The 9,860-nt window shown below is 51.7% G+C and overlaps 1 non-coding gene across 1 annotated transcript; it reads left to right on the top strand.

Annotated features, from left to right (window-relative positions):
• Positions 1-278: 278 nt before the first annotated feature.
• Positions 279-398, top strand: LOC128582936 (U6atac minor spliceosomal RNA). The gene has a single exon (XR_008379345.1). It is a non-coding gene; the product is annotated as a U6atac minor spliceosomal RNA (small nuclear RNA).
• The last annotated feature ends 9,462 nt before the right edge of the window (positions 399-9,860 follow it).

Raw genomic sequence — 9,860 nt, 5'->3', positions numbered from 1 at the left:
TAGCTACTCATAAACTATTAGTATAAATATTCACTAGTCTTAATTATTATAGCTACCATAGGTCAGGCAAGTGGTAGGTACTACAAAGTGCCAGGTACTTTACATTTTTAGCTATTTCCCTTCATCCTCACAAAACCTCTGCAAGGTACACACTGCCTATCTTCATTTGGTAGGCAAGTAAACTGAGACTCAGAGAGATTTAAACAGATGCCAAGGTCACGTGGCTACTCAGTCACAGAGCTGGGATTTGAACTACATCTGACAATAAAGCCCATGCTGTGTTATATAAAAGTAGAGAAGGTTAGCACTCCCCTGCCTAGGATGGAAGAGGCCCTCAGGCCTGACAACACGCATACAGTTGATACCACCTACCTTGTGGCATCTAACCATTGTTTTATTTAAAAAAAACAACAAAACCTCATGTCATGTCCACTAAAATTAATTTATTCCCTCAACAAACATTCATTCATCAAACAGAGATCCTACCATATAGCAAGTAAAACCTGAAAGAAATAGGTGTCCTTAAACTTAAAGGACTTTGGGGAGAGGTGTGGTGGTAGGAACCAGTGTCTCAGTTTAGAACTGGAAAAGGAAAAATCCTCACACAAGAGAGTCCCTCTGCCACCCGCTAAGGGCTCGTGTATCTGGTGTACACACTTGTGTGTGTATACCTGATGGGCACATGGGAACATTCAAAGATCCAGAGGGCTCTGGGGAGGACACTTGGGAATACAATAGCCTGGTGCTACTTCTTTTTTTTTTTTTTGTAGAGACAGAGTCTCACTTTATGGCCCTCGTAGAGTGCCGTGGCCTCACACAGCTCACAGCAACCTCCAACTCCTGGGCCCAAGCGATTCTCTTGCCTCAGCCTCCCGAGTAGCTGGGACTACAGGCGCCCACCACAACGCCCGGCTATTTTTTGGTTGCAGTTTGGCCGGGGCGGGTTTGAATCCGCCACCCTCGGTACATGGGGTTGGCGCCTTACCGACTGAGCCACAGGCGCCGCCCTGGTGCTACTTCTTGGTGGTCAATGACAAGAAGTGTTTTTAGGGAAGCCCCCCCCACTCCCCCACATTGGCACATTAGAGTCAGTCAGCAAGGGTAAGGCCCAGGCCAGAGGAACTTTGGGAGCAGCTAGATTTAAGGATCCTATGCGCACACTTCAGTTCTGCTTTTCCATTTTACCCCTGTATCTGGAACAGGGGAGTGGGCAGAAGGGAGGGAAGGAAGGAGAGAAAAGGAAGGAAAGCTTCTGGTATGGGACAGGGCAGGGGTGGTACCCAGAGATTTGGAAGCTATTTATGATGCAAATGTGTAAATGCTCTGCATTGCCTCCCCTGAGAAGGAGCCTAAAATTGAAGTCTAATTATAATGAATGATTGTTAATGAGTTGTCTAAACATAATAGATGGAAAGAATTAAACACCCAGAAGAAACAGGGTTTCATTAACGCACAATAAAGAAACCACAAGTGGGGTGAGCAGAGCCCTCCCCTGTTGTGGAAGACAACCCCTCTTTCCCCTATGTGAGCTTGGCAGGTAGGAGCCAGGCCAGGCCTCAGGACCTGGGAAGCTTAGTTTCCCCAGGTGGCCCTCAATACTGGGGGCACCCTCTACAAAGATGGTCATTGCCTGGCCTTATACCTATTGGCCTTATACCTTTGCATGGGTGCCCACACTAGGCACACACATCTACAGCCTATAGAAGTTTGGCCATAGCAAGCTGGTGTGGAAGTAAGCACATGTGTCTATTCCTGTAGTAGGCTCCAGTGGATGGTGGCATGTGGACTCTCAGAAGAAACATCTCTTTCAGGTCAGCAGCAGCCTCTGGGCTTTGGTGGTCCAGCCCTGCAAATTGGCTCCCAGGGAGAGAAAACAGCTAGAAGAGAACACATGCACTTGTATACAGATGTGTGCACATTCTGAAGGTCAAGAGTCAGACACATTCATTTGAACTCCAAGGCTGAAGCAGGAAGAAGATAATTTAGTTTCTACTCCAAATGAGGCTGCCTAATGCAGATGCATGGAGGTCCAGAGAGGGAAGGTGATGAGTCCAAGGTCACAAAGGTCAGAGCTAGACCTCCTCATACTAGTCCAAGGTGCTTTAGTTATTAGGAGAGCCATTGCTCATGCAGGTAAGGCTTGGAATAAGGCCCCACACATAATAAGACAATGTACACATGGAGGTAATGCTGGGACTCAGAATTTTCTGGGTAAGAGATGAATGTTTAGGGTCTCCCAAGGATCCAACAGGAGCCCCAAGCTTGTGCAGAGAGAGTCTGGGCAATGCCAAATGGTCCCAGGATGGGATAACCTGCAGGAGCACACATAGCACAGGCTGTTGCAGGGCAGAGCAATTCGAGCTGGAGAGAAGTGGGTTTTGACTGACAGGTTAATGAAGCGCTTTATACTGGTGGTGTAACTGCAGAGGCAGGCTGAGAGCAGGCTCACACACACACACACACACACACACACAAACATGACACCCTAACATACAGGAGACACCCAGAAGGGCAGAAGCCAAGCTGGCCAGCCTCCAGAGTGTTCTCCCTCCACCCACCATCATCCAGTGCTTTTCAGTCCCCCATTTACGGGTTCCCACCAGGGATGGTCTCCAGTTGCAGGGAAGATCTGATCATTCCCCAGCCTGCCCCAGTGCACAGAAGGTCCTCTCTGCCCTGCCACCCTCTACTTCCCAGAGCTCTTGTGGATTTGGTACAAACCTTGCAGGCAAATTGATTTAGTTCAGGTCATTTATGGATAGGAGGTAGGGGTGCCAAGGGCACCTGGGTTTTCTATGCCCACTGTTGGGGTGATCTCCCCCACAAAGGAAAATCCTCAGACTCCCTCCAAGACTGAGCCCAAACACCTAGGCAGGCTCCTTGGTCTGAGACAAGGGTGTGGTGTGGTCTTCAGCATACCTTGCCTAGACCCACTCCAGACTTGGCAGCCCAACCTCCTCACACCTTCGCCCTTCTTTTGACCCCGCCCCCCTTGGAGACAACACTGATTGGCTGCCATGAAGGCAGTGCGGGCCAACCAGCCCCCTCAGCGCCAGGAAAAGTTAATTTGGAGTTCTGGTCTCTTCCCAGGATGCATTTGGGCGGCCGCCCGTAATGAGATGCATAATTGCGGAGGCCTGCCAACAAAAGCAGGCTGGATTTAATTGAGTCAACGCATGGCCATTAATAATCTGACGGCAGCCCTCCCCCACTCCCACCTCACCCCCACCCGCCATCATCCAATGCTTTTCAGTCCCCAATTTACTGGGTCCCACTACGGTTGGTCTCCAGTTGCAAGGAAGATCTGACCATTCCCAGCCTGCCGCAGTGCACAGTAGCTGTAGTAGAACACAAAGTCCCCTAGAATATCTCATGATAAATCTGCACACACACACACCTTCCCTCCCCCTGCCCCATGACAACATACCTTGGCTGGCACTTGTACCCAGCTACCCCTTTTCCCCATTCCGTCATTACACAGATAGAACCTAAACTCCTACCATGTGCCAGGCTCTGATTTTGGACCTGGGAATACGACAGCCAACACAGACATAGCCAGCCCCCTGGAGCTTAGTGTTCCCATTCACTTGTCATCTTACACTGTTGGTATGCTCCTGACCTTCATACCTGTCCTTACCTCCACACCCACAGCTCAACATGCCAGCCTTCACATCCCTTCCCCACTTATCCTCTCCCTATGCCTGTCCCTTTTCATCTCATTCAGACACCCTCCCACAATATGCCCTTTTCCATATTCTCGTCCCCAGCATCTATTCCCCCCAAGTCTCCTGCCTGTCCTCAGACACAGTTGCCATAGACAACCTTGTCCACAAACAACTCCCCACATCTGCTCCCCTCCAGGGAGCTCACATGGGACAGGCATCCAGGGACCCCTCAAATCTGCTTCTCCAGCAGCTCTCCCTGCCCCTTATCCCTCCCTCCTGTCCCCACCATCAGCCCACCTCTCCTCATAGGCACACAAATCCCACCCATACTCTCCAACTGTCTCCAGCTCCTTAAGCTGATCCTACATCTGTAAAATGGGAATAATATTAGTTAATGCTCCCATACAGTTGTTGAAATGACAACTTTATCTGAGATAATCCAGGTCAAGGGTTTAGTGCAGAGCCTGGCACTCATGGGGACTCCTTAGTGCTGGTTGCTGAGTTTAGATGGTGGAAATAATCCAATAAACTCACTGACATCAAGCTCTGGACCACCTAAACTCCTAAATGACCCCTTAGAATTATCTGTTTTTCATAAAATTAGCTTGAAAAGGGCCTGGCATCACCGCAGTGATTGGAACTCAAATGGAAATCCAGCTTTTCGTACTGGACGGCATGTGTGTTCCCATCCTCGCCTGCCTCCATATTCCTATTTGTCCACTATTCCCCTGGGGGAAGTGAAGAGATTGAGCATCCCTCGAAGTGGATATGGAGCTTTCAGAAGGAAGGAACAGGATACTATTCTTCCACCCACTGGTCTCCCTTTAGGAAATCTCTTATAGAATGGGGAGAGGTTAGTCTGGCTTTGGGACCAGGTAGGGTGGAGTCCAGGAGCACCCAAGGCCAAGTTGCTTATGAAAAATCAGGAAAGTTCCCCTTCCCACTTATTCCTCAGTTTCTACTGTAAAGTCCAGGAGATAAAGGAAGAAGGATAAAGTGCCACCGCTTGGGGAGAAGAGGTGGCTCAGGGAGAGCTGCACCTTAAATCCTGTGTTTCAACCCGACGCTCTAACCTTCCTGATTGGGGAGGACCGGCGTCTGGGTGTGGGTGCTGGGGAAAGGAAGGGTCCGCAGCCTGAGCCTTTCCTTCCAAACCAGGCCGGGCTGGCGGGCTTCCTGGAGGAGGTGTCTAGGCTGCTCTCCTAGGGGCTGATAACCGGGTGCACGCGGGTGCGCGCGAGCTCGAGACTCCTCAGAGAATCCCTGTCACCGCCGAAATCGCCGAAATTGGCTGCAACTAGTAAAGATGCCAGGAATTTGCACCTTGCTCTGTGACCTAAAGCAAAAATGACATGAACATTGACAAATTTGACAAGGAAATTTGTGCAAAAAACAACTTCTATTTGGCTAGCCAAGCAGCAAATATGCCGGATGATACGCTTTATTAAGCAATCCATTTCTCAGCAATAGCGGCGCCATCTGCAAAGGTTACCGCGCATCAGGCTCGGCACAGAATTTCATCTGCGTCTGCAGTCGGGGCCGCACGCGGACACATTTTTCATGTACAGGCGATTCCGGATGCAAATAGAATCCGTGATGAAGGAGGTGACCTTCCGGGCGGAGCCGCTGCGCGCTAAAGTCACGCGCAGGCCTGCAGGGAGCGGGAGGGGCAGGCAAGCTGGGGGTGCTGTGTGGGGCTGGGCCTGACTTGGGCTTTGAGGGGTTGAGGGAGGGGTCAGGGAGCTGGGATCGCTTGGGGGAGAGATACACAGATCTTTGAGTCTTTTCACTTTGGGTCTGGAAGGGATCTGAGAGAGCATTGGCTCAATCCTCTCATTTTACGGATTTGGAAACTGAGACTCAGAACCGGGAAGGTCTTGGCTAAGGTCATACAGCTTGGTAATGGTAGGACTGAAGCTCAGCACTGTACCTTAACTCCTAGCCCAGTGTTAACCCTGAGAACTCAGAGCACAGAGATTAAATATGCCTGGGTTCATTATTTCATCACTGCTAACTTCATAACCCTGAGCAAATTAGTAAAGCTCTCAGTTTCTTGTCCTGTAAAATGGAGACATGCTATTACTCACTCCATGGCCTTGTTTTGAGGACTGAGTTAATATGCATGAAGTGCTTAGAATAGTGCCTTGGAGAATGGGTGTGGGTGGGGAGAAATGAGTGAATTAGCGCCTTTCTCACAAGGAAGTGGGGCCAAATGGCTCATCCCTCTAAGAGGGAAGGTCCCTGCTCCCTTCACTCTTCCCTTCATCCTCTCTTTCCATTACCCTGTTTTCCAACACAAGCCCCCTAACACACACAAATTAATAAATCACATCTTCATTTCTCACTTGCAGTCTGTTTAGTTATTTACATCTACTCCAATTTGGTTTGCGGTCTACTGGGTCCCCAGGTCTGTCTGTCTTTCATGATTTCAGTAATTGTGCTCTCAGTTACTGCTCATTCTTTTGGGCTTTCTATTGGATGAGGGGTCACTTAGGGAGGAGTTGTGCTTCTCACTGATAAAGCTACTCTGTTGCTTTACTCTTTCCCACCACAAGTGACGTCACCCCCACAGCCTTGGTAACAGTTTCTGATTTGAGATAAAGCTCCATGTCCTTCACTGGTCTATATTCCTCTCTATCACGATTTCCCCTTTTACTGAAGTCTCCCGCCTCCCCAACCAGGACTAATGCACTGATGATACCTCTAGAAATCATATTGATAAGTTTACTTTCTGGTAGTCCTCTCACACTCCTCCAGAGTTAAGCCTCTTTCTACAGTTCTCCAAACTCTTAAGGAAGGTTCAAGCACCCCTTGACCCCAATCTTTCTGGACTAGACAAGGCTTACTGCTCACCAGGCCTGGTTCCTCTTTGCTTCTCACACCTTGTTTTCCCACTATACAACTGTCAAACCCACAGTAACCTTCCCCAAACCCTGTAATTGTGAGAGAGGTTTGGAATATGACAAGCCTAACCTCAAAGCTAGACTTTCCAACCCACCAATATTGAGCCAGTCACAACCTCTGAGAACCTCACTTTTCTCATCTGTAGAATGGGGGACATTAAGTTAAAGTTATTGGAAGGATTTTATGATATAAAATATAATAAGTCAGTCATTAAATAAATAAATGGATTTCTTTCCTCCTCAATTCTCGTTAGTTTCTCTCATTCTCAGGAGCTGCTCAATCTGTCCATCCCTTTTCACCCCAGCCCTTTGTAAGTATGTTTCTTCCAAAAGCCTAGGTTTTCAACCAAAAAAATCCAGTCCTGCCCTAACTCCTTACTCTGGGGCTCTGAGCCCAGATTATGTACAGAATTCAGAACTATAATGTGTGTTGGTTTAACCTTTTTGAGCACATACAAAATGGTAGCCAAGACGGGCTCCCTGGCTCTCATCTACCTCCACTTCCACTTCCAAAGGAGTTGCAGCTACAGATTAGCCGTCGGGGGTGCCCTGCCGCGTCACACCCCCCCTCCGCCATGTACTCCCAAGCCTGGCAGCCCAGGAAAGAGATGACAGGGCGGGAAACCACCCTAAAACATACTCCAGGCAGTAGAGGCCCTATCCACAGCCTTTGCTCTCCTTTATCCCAACTCCTCTCCATCTTCCCCTGCCTCCTGGCGGCGCGCCACGGAGGAGGAGATTCCTGGACTGCTCCACGCAGCCGTTCTGAAGGGCGAAGGATTTCTGGCCCACCTCGTGGGGCTGGTGCAGGAGCAGGTACATCCTAGTCTTCTTCTTACCTAGAAGGCTCTTTTACAGACCCCCAGTCCCAGTCCCAGCCCTCAGCAGTTTCTCGCCCAGCCAGGTGGCCTGTGGGGGCGGGGCTTGGGGCAAGGGGCGGGGCCATTGGCTCTGCCCGCCCCTTCATCCACCTCTCCGCCCCTCCCCTCAAGGCCCTTGCTGGCCGGCCCGCCCCTTCCCCCGGCCCGGGCACGCTACAGTAATCCAGAATGTGTATTTCTGCAGATGATTAAATCAATACAATCCTGACAGGACTTGTTGGAACATGCTTCTTTATTTTGCGCAATTCCTTCCCCGCGTCGCCGGCATTTATCACCCGCTCTGCTGTCAACGCCGAGATTGTGCGGGGCGAGGGAGGGGTGGGGTGGGGGAGGGTCGCGCTGGGGGGCCGGGCCCTTAGGCAGGCGCAGCAGACCCGCCGCCACCCTAAGCTAATACGGACAAATAAATTTAGGGGTCGGGCTATGCCCCACCTACACGCTGCCCGCGGCCGTCTCCTTAATGGTGGGTTGGTGGGGGTGGGGAACAGGGAGGTTTGGGACGGGGCGGAGGGCCGAATCCAGAGATCTCTTTACACACGGAGCCCCCATCGAGGTCGCAGCCCCAGCCAATGAGCTCCCGCGAATCCTCTCAACCTCCTGTGACCTTGTTCTTGGCAGCTGGGGACCCTCGGAGGTGGGATGGGGGAGGGGGAGGAATCAAGCTCTGTGGTCCTACAGGCACGTGAACCTGGGCACCGCAGGCCCAGGGAAGAAGGCTGGGGTGAGGGCTGGAGGAGGAGGAGGATGAAGAAGGGCGGGAGGAAGTTAAGGACAACTAGGAGGAAGAAGAGGAGGAGGGGTGGAGAAAGGCTGGAGGGTGAGGAAGAGGAGGAGGGGAAGGCGAGGAGGAGGACTGGGAGGAAGGCTCGGAGGCAGTGGCGGCCGGTGACAGGTGCCTCGGCGGTGGCGGCCCTCGGCAGACGTGATTGCCGCGGTGGCTGCGCGCCCGAGCGTGACTTTACAACTAATCCTGTTTGTAAGTTATTATTTATCTTCAGGAAAGTTTGTCAAACTTGGGCTTTGATTTTTCGCCCTGATTTCCCTCTTGTGGCGCGCTCTCGCACGCGCTCCCATATAATTTATGACTGCCTCTGGTCCTGATGACAGATTATTAAAAGTAGAATTAGTTTTTCGCGCAGAATTTTTCCACTGGGAATTGGGAAGGCAGCGCTCTCCGCGGAAGGTCTCCGGCGAGGTCTCCATTACTAATAGAAGTTTTTTGATGGGGTGAGGAGACTAATGATTTGAATTTACTGTGGCAGCAGTCACGTGGGTGGGAAGGCATCAGCCGAAGAGACAAGAGGTTAACTTTCTCCCTGTGGAGAGGTTTATTGGATTGTTTAGCAGCAGAAGGATAATGTTTTTGTCATAGACTGCTGGTGCCGCGCTGCAGTGCGGTGGCCGCCAGCGCCGGGAGAGGGGAGAGGGGAGAGGGGAGAGAGGGGGAGAGCGGGAGCCGGGGAGTCTTGGAGAGGCAGACAGACGGACGGACGCAGCCAGGGAGAGCCGGAGAGTTAAAGAGGGACACACAGACAGTCACAGTGAAGCAAGGGAGGGCGAGAGAGACAGAAAAGGACTCAAGAGAGCCCAAGACGCGAAGTGACAGAAGACAAGAAAGAGCCCAAGAAACACGACAGAGAGAAAGAGGGGCGGGTTGGGGAGAGAGAACCAGGGGCAGAAACTCAGCAAGACCGAAAGCAAGGAGGGGGGCCGGGGGGCCGCTCCAAGGCCCAGGGCCTTAGGGGAAGACCCGAGAGGAAGAGGAAGTGTCGGGGGCGTCCAGTCCCATCGCGGAGCCCCGGGGGAGGAGTGGTGGTGATAGTGACCCAGGGCCCGGCTGCTCCCGCCGTGAGGATCTGCTTGGGTATCAGGAGCGGGGCGCAGTCGGTGCTGGCGTCCCCAGACCCGCCGGGTTGGGCCTGGCCGGGCCCGGGGGAGGGGGGCGACGGCGGAGGGGGGGTGCGGCGGCGGCGGCGCGTTCACCTGGCCGTGCGCTCGGAACTTGTACTCCCAGCATGCCTCGACAACATGGGAACCGGAGGGGAGTCGCTGCGCAGCTGAGAGCCTCGGCTTAATCTTATGCACCATTAAGCACTCAGCAGCAAGCCCGTCCTGTTCATATACATCATCCACGCTTAATAAACATAATGATGACATAAGATGTAATTCTAGATGAATTTTCATTTTATAGGGAAATGGAGAATTCCTGTAGAAGGGAAAAAAAGTAAATTATCTGGGAAGTGCAAAATAAATGATGTTGCTCCCAGAGATGAATAGAGGTGTTAGAGGGAGAGAGGGAAAGAGGGAAAGAAGCAGGAAGGAGGGAGGGAGAGAGGGAAGGGGGGCGAGAGAGGGGGAGAGAAAGAGAGAGAGAGGCAGCGAGCAGACAGGGAGAGACAGAGTCACACGGA

Source organism: Nycticebus coucang, chromosome 3, assembly GCF_027406575.1.
Source record: "Nycticebus coucang isolate mNycCou1 chromosome 3, mNycCou1.pri, whole genome shotgun sequence".
NCBI lineage: Eukaryota > Metazoa > Chordata > Mammalia > Primates > Lorisidae > Nycticebus > Nycticebus coucang.
Note: the sequence above shows the minus strand (reverse complement) of the source record. Positions and strands in the feature narration are given on the sequence as shown.